We start from the raw sequence: 18,251 nt of genomic DNA, 5'->3' as shown, positions 1-18,251 counted from the left end.
TTCCGAGGTTGAGTAACTAGATATAAAGGAACGTTTTATACCAGATACTTCACAGCGAGGTTTTAGTGATGGAGGTAAGATGGAGATATCGACTTTAGATGTTGCATTGATATTTGTCAGTGGTGATACTTCAATAACACCAACACTTGTATAAGAAATTTAAATACTTATGATGATTTATAACTTAACGTGATTAAAAAGAGATAGATGTCACATAAAATCGCCACATCGACACCACAGACAGTTTGTCTTCTGATAAAGAACAATAGCCACGGTGTAACGTACCCCAGGGTGGGAATATGGTTATAATCAGAAGACAGAAAATATCCTTAGTGTCGATGGTCGCTTTAACGGACATTACCGTCTGTTAACGAAAACAAGGTAAGAACTTACGACAAAACCAGTCCTTTCAAACAAAAAGAAATTATTTTCCAAATGTCACAAAGAATTTTCACAAATCATGCAAAACCAGTATTGGTTCAGAATATATGTACGTCCATGTATGATATCCTTCACCGACAAAAGGCAGTTCTCATTTGTGTGTCATATTCCGGCAGACAACAGGCTGCGAGTCTCGACAACAGGAATGTCCCGAGGATGTTTTGTTATCTGGCTTATATTCAGTTTGGCACGGGGACCATACAGGACGGTGGTGGACTCCAAATTTAGACTTAAGAACGTAAATGCCTATTGTGTCCTTATTTACACGAACGATTAATCCGCGAATTAGGAATCAAGTAAGAGACTTCTTCTTCCCGATGGATCTTGATGTGTTTGTACCAGAAGACGTTCAAAACTAAATACAACCAGCTGTTATAGTAATCACGGTACAGCAACATCATTATATATATTTATCATTATTACATGGGTATCTGTTTATTAAACGGTTTTGTATCGTGAATGTATTAGAGAGCTCCTCTGAGCAAGTCGAGCCAGGAAATGTTGACAATATTTCCTAGTTGCCTGTCCAGATTAAAGGCGGGGATTAGTGTCCAGATATTAAGATGACGGCGGGCCTCGGTGTTAAATATTGTTTTTAATGTTCTCTTCCTTATTAGAGGGTCATACATCCTGCTATGAAGAATCTCAAAAACTTTTTTCCCAAAAAAATGCAATCTTCTCAAAATGGCATCCAGTGCTGATGGGCTAGGGAGGCAAAGTGTGTTTGAGATTGTGAGCGGCAGTTTGTTTGGTACACGTGTTGCAACGGGGCAAACTTGCACTGCCCATTAACCAGTTCTTGATAGTAAACAAGGGAACGTCACAACACACATTGTCTCAAGCAGAGACTAGACCAGTAATGGATAAGATTCGTGTCATGACTGGAGGTTGTGCAAACAATACTTTCAAAATCTTTCCCCAATAAATACTGACTGATTGTCCAAACAATATAAGAAGATTCGACACGGTGGCTGCACGTGTAGTTCCCGGGTACACGAACATCTACCCGCAAGTACTAGCTGGAATACTTGACTAGCTGTCGATGCAGTCTGCTTTTGTTTCTACATGGGATATGCACACATATAGGTCGGCTGTGAAATGTCGTCTGTTGAAAGTCAGTTATTTCGTACACATATTTCGTGTATCCTCCATTTACAACACTGTCTTGAAAGGACATTAAATCTGATGTTTGAGGAAAACACTACCAGTAGACCACTATCTGTCTTACAGACCTATGACATGAGATTTGTTAACCAACCACCACAAATGACTTCACTGCTTGTCTTGCAAAACGGTGACGTCAGGGGTGCTCTGAAGTGTCCTTATCACACAGCACTCACACTGGAATGATTTGAAACTTCATCCTGAAAGACGCACAGACAGTTGTGTAAGTACACCCCCCTCAGATCAGTGTCGACGACTTGTTTACCAATGATCAAACAGACAGTTCCCTCCACCGATTGTCCATTTGAGATAGTATATTAGAAAACATAACCAGCCCATCTGTTTCATATTTCGGTCCATGCATACTAAAGTAACCATACGATTATATGGCAAAAAGGATGACTTTAAATAATTATCAAAAATGGAAGTTTCCCTTGAACTAGATTACTATTCCAGAAGCTCCAATTTTCGCTGTCTGTATTTTACTACTCTGATATCCAATAAAATATGTTTTCTTTTAACAATTTTGAAAGAATTTATCAACGTCCCGAGGACCAAACGCCAGATCTGTCAGTTACCAGTTTGGACAAATTCTGAAACATTAACGTGGTTATTTTTCCTTCGGGTAGTTATCTTTCCTTTGATTGTGTTTGTGTTTGGTAGTATCTGTACTACAGGGTAGTCTCCCTTATCACGCACATCTAGTGACGTCACTCTCCGACACTGAACACATTTATCTGGAATACTCGAAATGTCAAAATGAACTGTGCTCTTAGTAGAAGTTTCTTGTCATATTATTGTGACTGTGAACGCTTTTGATACAGAAAACCTAACTGCTGTTTCTTTGACTGGCATTCAGGTAAAGAATAAGTTCTGTTTGGATGTACATACTTTTTCTTTATTCTGTGTAGGCTACGTATGTAGAATCTATGCTGAAACTAAATACATTATATAGAAGTTGTAGATCCATAAAAATAATTCACGTTCTTCGTGAATGTAATTGACGCAACCTGACACACAGACCATATATGATTATGGGAGTATCAGATGCACAATTAGATTATGTCCCTTACATAAAACAATACGTTAATCTATGAACTTGTTGCACAAACGATCAAACTGTCGTGTCTTTACGTGAAACGTTCCCAAGTATCCCCGTCAACACCCTGAATGGCCTTGAGCTCGGCGCATGGAGGGGTGACACCTATGTAAGACGCGTGCGGGTTAAGTGACAGTATGCAACATGACGGCCATGGGTTTCTCCGTGTAGAAACCAAACCACATGAAACAAGACAATGTGTTAACGTCCTGGTCGTTCGCTTTTTATAAAGCCGTTAATTAACACACTCGGCGAATGTTGACGTCAGGGCCAGCTCTGGTTTCCGGTCGTTACAGGAGATGAGGCAACACACTGTAGCTGGAAGAGGGGGCTGTAAGACGTTGTCGTTGTCACAGCACACGATGCAGGGGATGTCGTCATCACTGTTTGGACACGTTCTATCATCGCAAAAAAATGAACACATTTTTTGCTCCTAGTTGTGACAATTTGAAGCTTGGAAAGAAATGACATTAAAAAGAGCTCAGGTCAAATACCTGAAATTTGTGTCAGACATTGTGTTTCCACGCAAAGTAAATACTGATGTTGTTTTTATATCCCCAACAGTGTTTCCTGTGAAGGTAAGCAGTGGGTCAACAGCTAAATATTACTTTCATTCATGATACACATCTAGGAATTCACATCTAGGATACACGTCTAGGACAGACGTTCACATCTGAAAATGTGGTTTTATCGAATATAACATTGAATACATTACGTGTCATCTAATAACATTTAAGTGTACATGTGTTCCCGTTGAAGATCATCTGTCAGTACATATATTTATGGTCTAACTATCACTTTTGATGGAATGATTGGAAGCACATGTGTTTTACCTTCAACAGTTTGTAAAGCCTCGTCAGCTCCGGTATTGCTGAGCTTGATGTTAATTATATATAAACAGACAGTCACCTGATTATGATACAGTTGGGACTACGCAGGTCTTGTAGCAGAGATTACTTATGAATGTAGAAACGCGTATGTCACTTATTAAACAATATGCCTGAGAACTGGCCAGTCCGGCCTTTTCGTATTGATGGGTTCCCGTCCGACATGTCCGTATTGATGGTGTCCAGGCCGACTTGTCCATATTCAATGGGTCCAAGCTGACCTGTGAGTGAATTTGTTTAGTTTTACGCCGCACTCAGCAGTATTCCAGGTACATGGCGGCGGTCTGTAAATAATCGAGCCTGGACCAGACAATCCAGTGATCAACAGTATGAGCATCGATCTACACAACTGGGAACCGATGACATGTGTCAACCAAGTCAGCGAGCCTGACCACCCGATCCCGTTAGTCGGCTCTTACGACAACCCTTGCAATTCCAACATAAAATCATTCACGACATGACAATATGTCCTACTATGCGAAGACTATAAATTGCATATAAGGATGAAAACATGGCAATATTCAAGAAGCTAAACGTATATAAGTCTTCACCAGATAGGAATAAGTGCACACGCGATGAGCCACCAGCCAAGGCGTCAAGGTTATCGAGTTACGCGAGTTTTACAAGAAACGTATCGATGAGAACAGTGAACTGCTCTCAGGTCGCTACATGGAGGAACCTGATGACGACAGTCAACATAAGCGAGTTTATGTCTCACCCTGGTGAGTATTGTTCTTACCTGGACACTGTGTTCACACTCCAGGGACAGTTACTACCGTCGACGATGTCCATGTCGTGGCAGGTGTGTACTGCCTCCTTCCCCATACTCCCCCTGACTATAAGTCAATGTTCCCATGTATCCAGATATTGACACCGAACACCGTCTACAAGGGAGATGACGCAGGTTGTGCATGTCGCAGTTATTGTCATAATTAACCGGTCCTTGAAACAACACAAAGGTCGATTAAACGTATACGCAGAACCAGGGCTTAAGGAAACAGTGATTAATTAGGCTCCACCTTTTTACGCGAATGTTCTGCGGTCGACCGTGTGAAGGTTTCTCCTGTAATCTTGTAAAAGTTTAGAAAAAAAATAAAAATTTAAACAGAAGAAATGCTCCGAGACTTCATGACGATATTCAAATGTTCTCCTAACACAAGACATCGATCGGTTAATATCACAAAAATACGAAGAACTACATAAATTTGACCAAGTGAAACTATTGAACCGACAAAAGCCTGTCACTGCATGTACGAACTGATAACACAGCTTCACAAATTATTGACATTTTATTTAGGTGGTGCTACGTGACCTTGATACCAGCATTAGTTGCAAGTTTGCAATGGACATTCCTGCCAACCACTATGCAGTTCATATGAAAGGCAAAGGTAACAGGCTTGCTTCCCTGGAAGTTGGCCTTCTACCCTCGTGCTGGAGCCATACAGGTTGAAAACCTAAAGGATGTCCAGTGCCTTGATTACAATCAACCAGTTTACAAACTGTCCAGAAGAAACTTTGTTACAAATTTATTTCAAGCTAACATGGGTCATTTAGTTAACTCGTCATTTAGTCCTGTTGATCAGGAAAGGTGACATGGAGCTAACCCTGCTCAGTACTGTAACTACTCACTACTATACTACTCAGTACTGCAACTACTCACTACTAAACTGTTCAGTACTATAACTACTCACTACTATACTGCTCAGTATTGTAACTATTAACTACTATACTACTCAGTACTGTAACTACTCAGTACTGCACTACTCTGTTCTACTCTGCACAACACATCGCATTTGCATGTATGGTATTTTGGATGCTTTTATGCTCGATTTGATTTCTGGGGTTTTGAAAACTGTTTGTTTCTTCTGAAATTGATGTGAAAAACGACCATTGAGAAATATTTTTTCTTGTCATTGGCAAGGTGATAGTGCCCGAACCTTTTACACCATAATGAATCTCGATTCGAAGAACGGATTCTTTTAAGTAAACGGGATTTTTGTTGTTTTGACTTGGGGCAATTTACTTATTTGTTGCTTTCTGATAGTGTATCCAAGCCTTTGTCATAATACAGTGAATTAAAAGGAGACTACTCGGGAAGTCCTGCAATACGTCACACAACTTTCATCTGGAGTCATTCCAAATGTAAACCTATACCTTCTCCAAACTGATCTCAGACTTCGCATGCGCACTCAAAATGAGGTGTTATGAAAACCGTGTCAATCTTAAGAAGCGCACTTCTATAAAGCAGTAATTAGGTTTTCTGAGAAGATGCTGTTTCAGGACTTGGCAACAATAATCGGTACGTGGGGTCACCATTTGCCGTCCGATAATATAACAAGCGACGAGGTAACGCCCCTGTTCTAATAGGGTGTGATAACTCCACCTGCATTTTCGGAGACATACCCTGATTCACTTGAACCTGCTCCACCCTGGACAAAATACATGAAAACTGGTAACCTGTCGGTTATATAGTTACAAAGAGTCGCGAAAATGCAGCAACTTAACAGCAGGTTGCTTTGTAACAGATGTCATTATGAAACGAATCTAAAGGTATCTCTTCACCGCAGTTTCCTGGTAACATTTCAACTCATAACCCCTCAAACCTTGTCACATGACTGTAAAGTTGGACTGTGTAAATCTTTTGTCGGCCAGCATCCATACACTGGTATAGAACTTTTAAAATTTAATTTACAAAAACAGAAATAGAATGGTTTCTACAGATGTACAAAACTAAATCAAAATGTTTTATTTGTAGTTTTGGATCAAACTCACAAACAGCTATAGCCATGCTATCCATATTCATGAGACAAGAAAAAACATGGGCCACATATTGCGTATATGCAGGTAACATAGTGTACTGTCGTGTAGCCCTGTTGTGTACCGTATAGCAATGTATACACCTGTATAGCCCTGGGTGCCAGTAAACGGAGACTCCAAACTCACCTTCAGCCTTGAGTATTCTAATAATCCGGTTGTTAAATGGTTCTCCTTCTCCTCCTCTTCCCGAGAAGACAGACTTGCTGGCATCCCCCCGTGTGCCCCCATTTTATATTAGCGACCGAGATGCATTGTTGTCTGAACAAACGACCCACAGGTTCGTTCAAACGTTGCGAGTAAATAGGACTTAAAAACAATAGAAAGAAACAGAATCCAAGATTCGGCGTTAAGTCTGTGTCTTTAGTGGGAGATGTGGGCAATGACTTATTAGTAATGGACCTTGGCCAGATCGGGTAAAGGTGCGTGATCCCTTTGCTAATTAACAGTTTGGCCACATCTGTGCACGTCATTTCAGCCAACGTCAGTTCAGATCGTGAAATCAAACTATGTTGCAAGAAAAAATATGAAAAAATATGACATGTGGAGGTGTGTATGCCAACAAAACGATGTTCACCTTTTGAATGTTCAGTCTGAGTATTTACCAAGTTGTTGTTTTTCGTATGAAATATTGGGATTGTAACAAGTTATACAACGTTGGATGTGAAGACGAAGGCAGCTGTATTTCAGCTGCAGCTGTATTTCAGAAAGACACAGATTATCTTGAATTCAACCATGGTATATTTAAATTACACACAAAGCATTTTGACAATAATCTTCGTGTACAAACTTGTACATGAGATGACACAGATTATATCAACCATGGCCTATATACATTACACACAGAGCACATGCAAAAGATGTCACTGAATCAAAAACAATTCGTGCCCATGTAATTTTTGTTTGTTTGTTTGTTTGTTGTTTGTTTGTTGTTGTTGTTGTTTTGTTTTTGTGAAGGGCCGCTAGTTTGTAGATACTTGGAACGTATTGCAGTATACAAACAATGAGTCGAGGACAGATATACGTGTGGTTTAACCTGTAACACTGTATATTTTGTCCAAGGCAGCCCTGTGTTGTTTATGATGTTTGCCGAACGTGACTGCCACTGATCATTGTGTCAGAGCTGTGATATGCATACTCAGATCAAGGTGTTGAGTTCATTAGCATGTCTGTCGGTCACAAACGTAATGTACAATACGGGGTTTTATCTATTCGTTTGGGCGGACGTTCATTGTATGCTCTCAAGTATCACAGGAAAAAATCAAAATGGGGTGCATCATAATACACTGGGTTAATAGGTTCGAATCCTAACTTGACCCTGATTGTATTTCTAGGCTTGTTAGATCCAGAGCTGTTCTTGTAGGCTTCACTGTAACTGTAAAGATCTGCACCACGGAGGTCAGTCACCTCTGTATATATGACAGGACCGAATTATTAGTGAACAGTGTGGAGCGTTGCCATCGTGTTCCATGTTCACTGACGCTTCATACCCAAGCAAAAGCTCTTCTGATGTATTTCTGTTTGGAAACATTGTTTAGCCTATTTACTTAAACAAGCAGACATTCCAGTGCATTCCTTACTTTGCGACATAAGCGATATATATGTACATGCCCTGTGTTCCGTTACAAAGTAACTGGTGTATTTTTAGTGGTATGCAGGTATACTCTCCTGGGCGACAGTTAGCGTTATGTTCGATGTAAAAGCGCATTCGCGCGCCACTGGGTTTTCACCCAACTCAGACTTGATAAATCTAACAAACTGCAGGCTACCATAGTATATGTACTCAAGGCATTGTTCATACACTCATAATGAAGATAAGTCACATGACACGTAATATGTGTGAATTTTGTTGCTTCTCTGTAAGTAAAATTTCCTGTCACGGCCAGACTCTACTTTTAGATCTAGATTACAGTGATGTTATATGTTAGGTCAAAATTGATGCAACTGCTGAACGGACTATATATCTCTGCCTATTGTTTACTTGCAGCGGTTTACTGTGTACAGTCAGCCTTCCTGTAATAAATGAAACATGGATGCACTAATAATGCTGAAGTTATTTTTCATCGGGAGGGCTATGGGTAAACTAGACAGCTAGATCCCCCGTTCGGCACAACTTTGGGGGTGAGACGGAATAGTAAATGGATTCATGCAGCCGATTCGTAGGACCCGGAAACTTTTGCATCGTACCAGAGTCACCGAACATCGTTCAACGTCCCAAGGACACGGACACTGGTCAGTTGTACAGGGCAGCCATGTCAGCAAGAAGCTGCCAGTTCTGTTTACGTAATTCACTCAGCTTTGTATTCCAGTCGAATGGAGACGTTGTAAGTCGTCAGTTTCATGTGCATCAACCTTTTACAAGACTCTCAATTGTGATTTGAAAACATGTCATGTCATGTGGGTCAAGAACAGATGAGGAAATGTGCTGTCACTGATATCTCATGACAAACCATCCTGTGCAACATTGTCATGTTGAAGTGAAACTTCATTACATTTGATTTGCGCCTTGGCATACGGCATACTGCTGTACAGGAACGTAATGTTTTCACAGTTATTGCGTACTTTGCTGCATGGTATTGTGTTGTGGGATGAACTTATAAGTACCTTGTGTCAAGTCATATTCACTTTAATCAATATGTCAACTTCACATTAGACTGCAGGTGAAGGAGGGCCATTAGAGCACACCCAGCATGTCAACTTCACATTAGACTTCAGGTGAAGGAGGGCTATTAGAGCACACCCAGCATGTCAACTTCACATTAGACTGCAGGTGAAGGAGGGCCATTAGAGCACACCCAGCATGTCAACTTCACATTAGACTTCAGGTGAAGGAGGGCTATTAGAGCACACCCAGCATGTCAACTTCACATTAGACTGCAGGTGAAGGAGGACCATTAGAGCACACCCAGCATGTCAACTTCACATTAGACTGCAGGTGAAGGAGGGCCTGCAGGTGAAGGAGGGCCATTAGAGCACACCCAACATGTCAACTTCACAATAGACTGCAGGTGAAGGAGGGCCTGCAGGTGAAGGAGGGCCATTAGAGCACACCCAGCATGTCAACTTCACATTAGACTGCAGGTGAAGGAGGGCCTGCAGGTGAAGGAGGGCCTGCAGGTGAAGGAGGGCCTGCAGGTGAAGGAGGGCCATTAGAGCACACCCAGCCTTACGCACCAAACCTTCGAATCCAACATGCTCTAGAAAATGCCTGATCATGCCTGACAATCCTGACATTGATCACTGTAGCATGTCTCAGCACCAAGGTATTACTGACCCTACAGCTCGACCATTGAATGCAAATGCTCTATCATTCACCCCTGCTTCTGAGTTCTCTAGATTTTAGCTGAAGAAAGACTTACTTCTCTCATGTCTCAGAAATTACAATGATCAGTCTGAAAGTTTTTGTATTTGGAAGGCAGCATTTATCAGTGTTATGAATGAACTGCAGGTCTCTCCAAGGGAAAAACTTGACTTGTTGGTTAAATGGCTAGGGCCTGAGTCCACTCGACATGCCCTCAACTTGAGAACTGCTAATGTTCATAATCCTCAGAGAGGACTTCAGCGTGTTTAGGAAAGATTGAACAAGCGGTATAGCTCCCCTGAAGTTGTTAAAACTACACTGAAGACCAGATTGGCTAACTTTCCTAACCTGGCTTATAAGGACAGTAAAACACTCTATGATTTGTCTGATCTAGTCTCAGAAACTGAAACCGTCAAACACAATGACAAATACAGGTCTCTCTTATCATATTTTGACACCTCCTCTGGTGTAATACCCATAGTCAACAAGCTACCCTTACCCTTAAGCTTACAAGAAAGATGGACAAATACAGCTTTCAGGTACAAGGAGTACCACAACGTATCATTCCCACCATTCTCTGTTGTTTGGTGATTTCCTAAGGGAAGTCAGAAAGATCAAGAATGATCCAAGTTTAACTTTTGACCCATGTAATAGTGTCACGCCTGGAGGATCTAAGGAAGCGTGCACGATCCTCAGTATATGCGCACAAAACTGCAGTCTTGCAAGAGCAAACTTCAGATGACAATGATGCCAATTGCATCACACAAGACATGCACGCAACCAGTGCAAGGGATTCAGAACCAAATCTTACGATGAACGGAAAGAGTTTTTGAGGACTCATCGTTTATGTTTTAGATGTTGTTCTTCCCCCCGTCATATAGAGAAACTGTGGAGGGAACCTGTGAAATGCTCAGAAAGTGACAGCACAAAACATGCAACTGCTCTGCATGTAGACCAAGACCAAACTAACCATTCCTCGGATATGAAGATACCCAGCAGAGACGATAGCGGGGAGAAAATCTCTAATGGGAACATGAGTGAGAAGCATGACCCAGTTACAAGCAAATGTACACAGATTTGTGGCGAACCATTTAGAGGCAAATCATGTGCTAAGACTTTACTTGTTAAGGTATAACCAATGGGACAGTCTGAACGAGCTGTTGGGATGTATGCCATGCTGGACGATCAGAGCAACGTCACCCTTGCTCGTAGCGCATTCTTTGACCCGTGTGGCACCAAAGGAAATAATGTCCCTTAAACACACTCATCGTGTGCTGGCACAGTTCAGACTTCTGGTAGAAGGGCTGAAGGATTTGTCATTGAGTCACTTGATTCTAGTGGCAGTTTAGAACTCCCTACTCTCATAGAATGCAACCATATTCCTAAACATAGAGAGGAAATGCTACCCCTGAGGTAGCAAGACATTATCCCCATCTTGAAGACATAGCAGGATTAATTCCTCCTTTGGATGATTCCGCCCACATCAACCTCTTGGTTGGCAGAGATATTGTGAAAGTGCACCATGTGCTCGATCAGCGTTTAGGGACCGGAAATCTGTCTTGTTAAGGCGCACCAGCCATAAAGTGTATCAGTGAATAAGACTAATGTACTGGGTGATGGACGTATGACCATTTTTGATCAGTGCTCACACAACTTCGAACTCAGAGAATCATTCGATGAAAGGGGTTCTGAGCCTTAAATCACTTGATGCAGAAAAGTGTAAAACGTCAATATTTGAGGTCTTTCGGTAAACGATATAGAGTTCCTAAAAGTCAATTAGAATGGAATGTTCAAAGGCACAGATGGAAATTGGGTGGCACCCCTTCCTTTGCAGTCCCCAAGGCGATGCCTGACGAACAATAAGCCTCATGCTATATAAAGAGCACACACCCTAGAGGCTTGTGGTAACCTCCGTCTCCACAAAATTGTGTCAGATTGCACAGCAGTATTGGACCTTCCCTCCAGAAGATCGGAGCAAAGACCTCAAACACTTTCCACTACCGCGGAGTTTAGGAATGGTTTGGGATGTAAACTGTGACACTTTCACATTTAGATTATCACATGAAGAGAAGCCATTCACAAAAAGGGGAATTATCTCCACGGTAAATAGTTTGTTTGACCCATTGGGATTTGCTGCACCAGTACTTACTGGGGCAAACTTCTACTAAGAGACTGAACAACTTCCAAAGTCGACTAGGACGACCCTTTGTCCTCAGAATATCAGCAGGATTGGGAGCTCTGGAGAGACTCTTTGTGCTATCTCGAAAACGTTAGCATTCCTCGGACATTTGTTTCACACTCCTTCAAAGGTGCAGTAAGGAAGGAAATTCAAGTTTATTCTTATACCTCAGAGAAAGCAATAGCATCAGCGGCCTACCTGAAAACAACAAATACACAGATGGAAGATGAAGTTGGCTTCATTTTGGGTAAGGCAAATGTTGCCCTGCCCCATGGTCATACGATTCCACGCCTGGAGCTTTGTGCTGCAGTACTTGCTGTGAATATTGCTTCCTTCGTTTGTGAAAGTCTGGACATACAAATGGACACTGTTCATTACCATACAGATAGTCGTATCGTACTAGGGTACATACGAAATGAAACCAATAGGTTTTCAGTTTATGTTAGCAATAGAGTTGCTCAAATAAGAAATCTCTCAACACCAGATCAATGGAACTACGTCCCTGCAAATTGTAACCCTGCAGACCAGGGCGCAAGACCATTTAGTGATTCCAAACTAGCAGAAAGCAGTTGGCTGAAAGGTCCCTCTGATCTTGTCTACAGTGGTCAACCAGAAGATAATGCAGAACACCATACTGACTCAAATCAGGATCCAGAGTTTGAATGTGCCGTAAATATTCATACCGCCAGCGCCACAAAGGGTGGGTATCTCCTGGGTCTCATAGGTTTACAAGGTTCTCCAGCTGGAAATGACTAATAGAGGTCATTGCTCGACTCAAGAAATTGACACTGCGCAGCCATCATGGAGAGAAACATGGTGAGTCACAAGCAGAAATTATGGAAGCAGAATCCTTTACAAGGTCAGAAACCTTCATTATACAGCAAGTGCACGGGGAAGTATATCGAAGAGAGATCGGCTCCCTTAAGGCAAACACTTCGCTGCCAAGGGATAGTCACATTCTTAATCTGTCCCCAGTTCTCTATGGCAATGGTATGCTAAGGGTAGGTGGATATCTCAGACATGTAGTTATTGGAACTAATCAGAACACTCCTCTGATTCTACCTGGAAAGCATCATATTAGCACTCTCATTGTTAATCACCTACACGAGCAGGTCAGGCACCAAAGACGCCATATAACAGAGGGTCCAGTTAGAACAGCTGGATTTTGCATAACTGGTGGAAAGCGGCTCGTCAACTCCAGTATCAATAAATGCATCACATGTTGGAAACTTCGAGGTAAAGAAGAATACATGATGTCTGATCTACCCCTAGACCGTTTGACTCCAAGCCCGCCTTTCACGTTTGTGGGTGTAGACACTTGTGGACCTTGGACTGTTGTATCAAGGAAAACCAGGGGTGGATTTGCACAGAGCAAGAGATGGGCTCTAATGTTTTCCTGTTTATTGACCAGAGCGATCCACAAAGAAGTGATTGACATTATGAGCTCATCATCCTTTATCATTGCTCTGAAGCGCTTTATGAGCATAAGAGGCAAGGTGCAACAGTTTCAATCAGACCATGGTACTAACTTTATTGGTGCTACTGATGCTCTGAGAGTGGATGTTGTGAACATTGAGGATGCAGGTTTTCAGAGATTTCTAAATGACAGACGGACTTAGTGGATCTTTAACACCCCTCATTCGTCTCATATGGAAGGCGCTTGAGAGCGTATGATTGGGTTGACACGACGAATCTTATATTCAGTCATGGCTGATTCCTCAGTTAAAGACTTGACTCATGAGGTCCTAACAACTTTCATGGCAGAGGTGTGTGCAAAGATCAATGTGGCATCAAAAATGGCAGAGGGATCAACCGGATGTTTTCATTGGAGATTTTGTTCTACTAAGAGAAAAGAATGTTGCAAGAAATGAGTGGCCAGTAGATGTGGTTGAACAGTGCATTTTAAGTTCAGACAACAAAGTCTGGAAAGTTGTTGTCAAATAGGTGTGCCATGGAGAAGTAACTACCTACATCCGTCCAGTACCAGAACTGATTGTCTTGATGTCGACAGAGAAGTGATTGTGTCTGCTCCTCGGCAGACTCTAGATGAATATTAAGTATACCAGAACAATTTTATTACTAGAACAGCATATCAGTTATTTGGTTACATATGTATGTTTTATGATTGTTGTGATATCTAGGTAAGATATCAGGCTCGGAGTGTTCCGTTACAAAGTAAGTGGTGTATTTTAGTCGTATGCAGGTATACTGTCCTGGGCGAGAGTTATGTTCGATGTAAAAGCGTAACTGATATGTGTGAATTTTGTTGCTTCTCTGTAAGTAAAATTTCCTGTCACGGCCAGATTCTACTTTTAGATCTAGATTACAGTGATGTTATATGTTAGGTCAAAATTGATGCAACTGCTGAACGTACTATATATCTCTGCCCGTTGTTTACTTGCAGCGGTTTACTGTGTACAGTCAGCCTTCCTGTAATAAATGAAACATGGATGCACTAATAATGCTGAAGTTATTTTTCATATGGATGGCTCGGGGTAAACTAGATCGCTAGATCCCCCGTTCGGCCCAAATTCGGAGGTGAGACGGAATACCCTCCCTCACACCAGGAACTGGCTAACGTTGCTCTCCAGCCCCTGAAACAATCAGTAATCGTGGTTTCTTCAATAAGGCATCTCGAACTATAATCCATTCAATCCGAAAGTAGCTTGTAGCCTTAATACAGAACACACAACATAATCCCTCTTTAAAAGAAGGGAAACACGTGGCCTAGATTCCATTTGCTCGCATTACGCCGTTCATTACCCAGGAGTGTGTATGGAGACTGTAGCACTACTCATAACTCCTTATTTACTTCCCGAGGGGAGTATTTCACTTTCTGTTCTTTAGCTTACGATTCCCCTTAAGGAAGGAGTTGGTATCGTCCATGAAAATAAGTCGGATGGCTTGAAGCGGTCACCTTTATCTCAATTATATCACTTTATTTTATAAAAATAATGTATCTTTTTTTCCTGTTTCCAGTGTGTTTCGAGTGTATTCATGAGTGTCTCATAAATATTGTGCAATCCTTTACAGCAGGATGCTGCTTGTTTGGATCTCAAATGATGGCTGCTGTACATTATGGTGTAGCAGTACTGGGGTGGCTTCCGCTACCTTTGGAAGCGTGCATAAATATCCTCACACAACAGTTAGTCTGAAGGATTCCTTTGTATTAATATACCCTTCCAGGGCACCTGGAACCCTAAGTAGCATCAGTACTGGCCCATGGTGTATTGGACTTTTTCTGCACCTTTTCAATATATGTTTCCTTCAATCTGTTTTGTAGTCTAAGTTCAAGCTCTGCAATACTCTGTTTCTTTGAACCCTGCAAAATTATTTGTTGATAAATCCGACACTAATGGTTGAATGTCAACACACAGATGAAATGTACTGCCAGTCACAACAACATTCACTGCTGTTGAATGTCAACACACAGATGAAATGTACTGCCGGTCACAACAACATTCACTGCTGCTGAATGTCAACACACAGATGAAATGTACTGCCGGTCACAACAACATTCACTGCTGCTGAATGTCAACACACAGATGAAATGTACTGCCGGTCACAGCAATATTCACCGCTGCTGAATGTCAACACACAGATGGAATGTACTGCCGGTCACAACAACATTCACTGCTGCTGAATGTCAACACACAGATGAAATGTACTGCCGGTCACAACAACATTCACTGCTGCTGAATGTCAACACACAGATGGAATGTACTGCCGGTCACAACAACATTCACTGCTGTTGAATGTCAACACACAGATGGAATGTACTCCCGGTCACAACAACATTCACTGCTGCTGAATGTCAACACACAGATGGAATGTATTGCCGGTCACAGCAACATTCACTGCTGCTGAATGTCAACACACAGATGGAATGTACTGCCAGTCACAAGAACATTCACTGCTGCTGAATGTTAAGACACAGGTGAAATGTACTGCCAGTCACAAGAACATTCACTGCTGCTGAATGTCAACACACAGATGGAATGTACTGCCGGTCGCAACAACATTTACACCTGAGGTGGCGTCTTTGTATAATGCAGAAATCATTAACATCATATATTTTCTCAATCATATTTTTAACTGTTACAGTTGGGGTCATATTTGGAGGAGATTAATCATCTGTTTTCTATGTTATGTTTTCTCCAGAATGTTTTATTTTTCCGTGTTCTCCTCACTAATCTTTGTATATCCAATCAATATCTTTATTGAGATAAATAACATTTGTTTGAACTCCTTTTTAAGATGAAATTAACATGGAAAAACGCTGAACATTTATTTAAAGTAAGAGTAGCAAGTACATTGAAATATTCAGACTGCACAATGCCAAATATGTTTAAGTTCTTCGGCAACAGTGTATAATTATGGCACACAAACAGTGATTGGATTGCTGATGGATTCAGTCCGACATCACGAACACATGTGAACATCACATGACCCTGCTGTCACCCGCAGCGAGAGATCAATGAAGAAGACAATCAAGTATAGCTCAACTAAACAGGACTACAGACTGTCGCGCGCGGTCATCAGCACTTTAGCGGCCACTGACCTTTGTTCGAGAGATTCAGGAGATGTTGGATCAAAAGTTCATCGTCCATTTAACGGGCGGTAAATTTGGTTGATTACGACTTAGACAAAACGCCTCTTGTACAAATGTGTTTCCTTGCACGTTAGCTGCCATGGAACATCAGGGGCAGGAAACACGGAAACGTTGCAGTGGCCATTGTGTGGTTATCCATACAGGTTGCAGTGGCCATTGTGATATCATCCATACAGGTTGCAGTGGCCATTGTGATATCATCCATACAGGTTGCAGTGGGTATTGTGATATCATCCATACAGGTTGCAGTGGCTATTGTGATATCATCCATACAGGTTGCAGTAGGTATTGTGATATCATCATACAGGTTGCAGTGGCTATTGTGATATCACCATACAGGTTGCAGTAGGTATTGTGATATCATCCATACAGGTTGCAGTGGCTATTGTGATATCATCCATACAGGTTGCAGTGGCTATTGTGATATCATCCATACAGGTTGCAGTGGCCATTGTGATATCATCCATACAGGTTGCAGTGGCCATTGTGTGGTTATCTATACAGATCGCAGTAGGTATTGTGATATCATCCATACAGGTTGCAGTGGCCATTGTGTGGTTATCTATACAGATCGCAGTAGGTATTGTGATATCATCCATACAGGTTGCAGTGGCCATTGTGTGGTTATCTATACAGATCGCAGTAGGTATTGTGATATCATCCATACAGGTTGCAGTGGCCATTGTGTGGTTATCTATACAGATCGCAGTAGGTATTGTGATATCATCCATACAGGTTGCAGTGGCCATTGTGATATCATCCATACAGGTTGCAGTGGCTATTGTGATATCATCATACAGGTTGCAGTGGGTATTGTGATATCATCCATACAGGTTGCAGTGGCCATTGTGTGGTTATCTATACAGATCGCAGTAGGTATTGTGATATCATCCATACAGGTTGCAGTGGCCATTGTGTGGTTATCCATACAGGTTGCAGTGGCCATTGTGTGGTTATCTATACAGGTTGCAGTGGCCATTGTGATATCATCATACAGGTTGCAGTGGGTATTGTGTGGTTATCTATACAGATCGCAGTAGGTATTGTGATATCATCCATACAGGTTGCAGTGGGTATTGTGATATCATCCATACAGGTTGCAGTGGCTATTGTGATATCATCATACAGGTTGCAGTGGTCAATGTGTGGTCATCAACACACAAGCACAAGTCACAATGGCGACAGTTTGTTCATCCACAGGTCAAATTACTGAATGCCACGTGATATTTTGAAATGATGAGAAACCATAACGGTTCAAAAGTTCTACGTAATTTCTCATACAAATAGAAATTATTTGAGACAAACTCACGAGGTGAATCAATGCAAGCTTATGCTGGCGTCAAACAGGTTCAGGGTGAAATTACTTCGTTTTCATATTTATCTAAGGTTTGTATTGTTGGTTGTAAGTGTCCCCGAAGGATGTCTTCAGCACATATCTGGAGAGGTGCCGTATTAATTCAAGAAACTGAAAAAAATGTTTTTAAATATTTAACTCTTCAAGATCAACCTGATGAAAAAATAACGATTTCCATTGTTGGGGTGCTTATTGGATAAATAGATATGAGGTCTTAATTAAATATGATTGGAGTGCACTGTTTCCGATGGACACTACAACACAGTGAGTGGAGGGACATATATTGATAGCTCAACACACGTGTCTCACTCGGCTCATACTTCGTCCACGTAGTAAATGTCCAAAAAACACGATAAGAGATAGTTGATTAACTTTGCCCGGCTAGTAACGCCACCTCCGT

This window comes from Haliotis asinina, chromosome 8 (genome assembly GCF_037392515.1).
Source record: "Haliotis asinina isolate JCU_RB_2024 chromosome 8, JCU_Hal_asi_v2, whole genome shotgun sequence".
NCBI lineage: Eukaryota > Metazoa > Mollusca > Gastropoda > Lepetellida > Haliotidae > Haliotis > Haliotis asinina.
Note: the sequence above shows the minus strand (reverse complement) of the source record.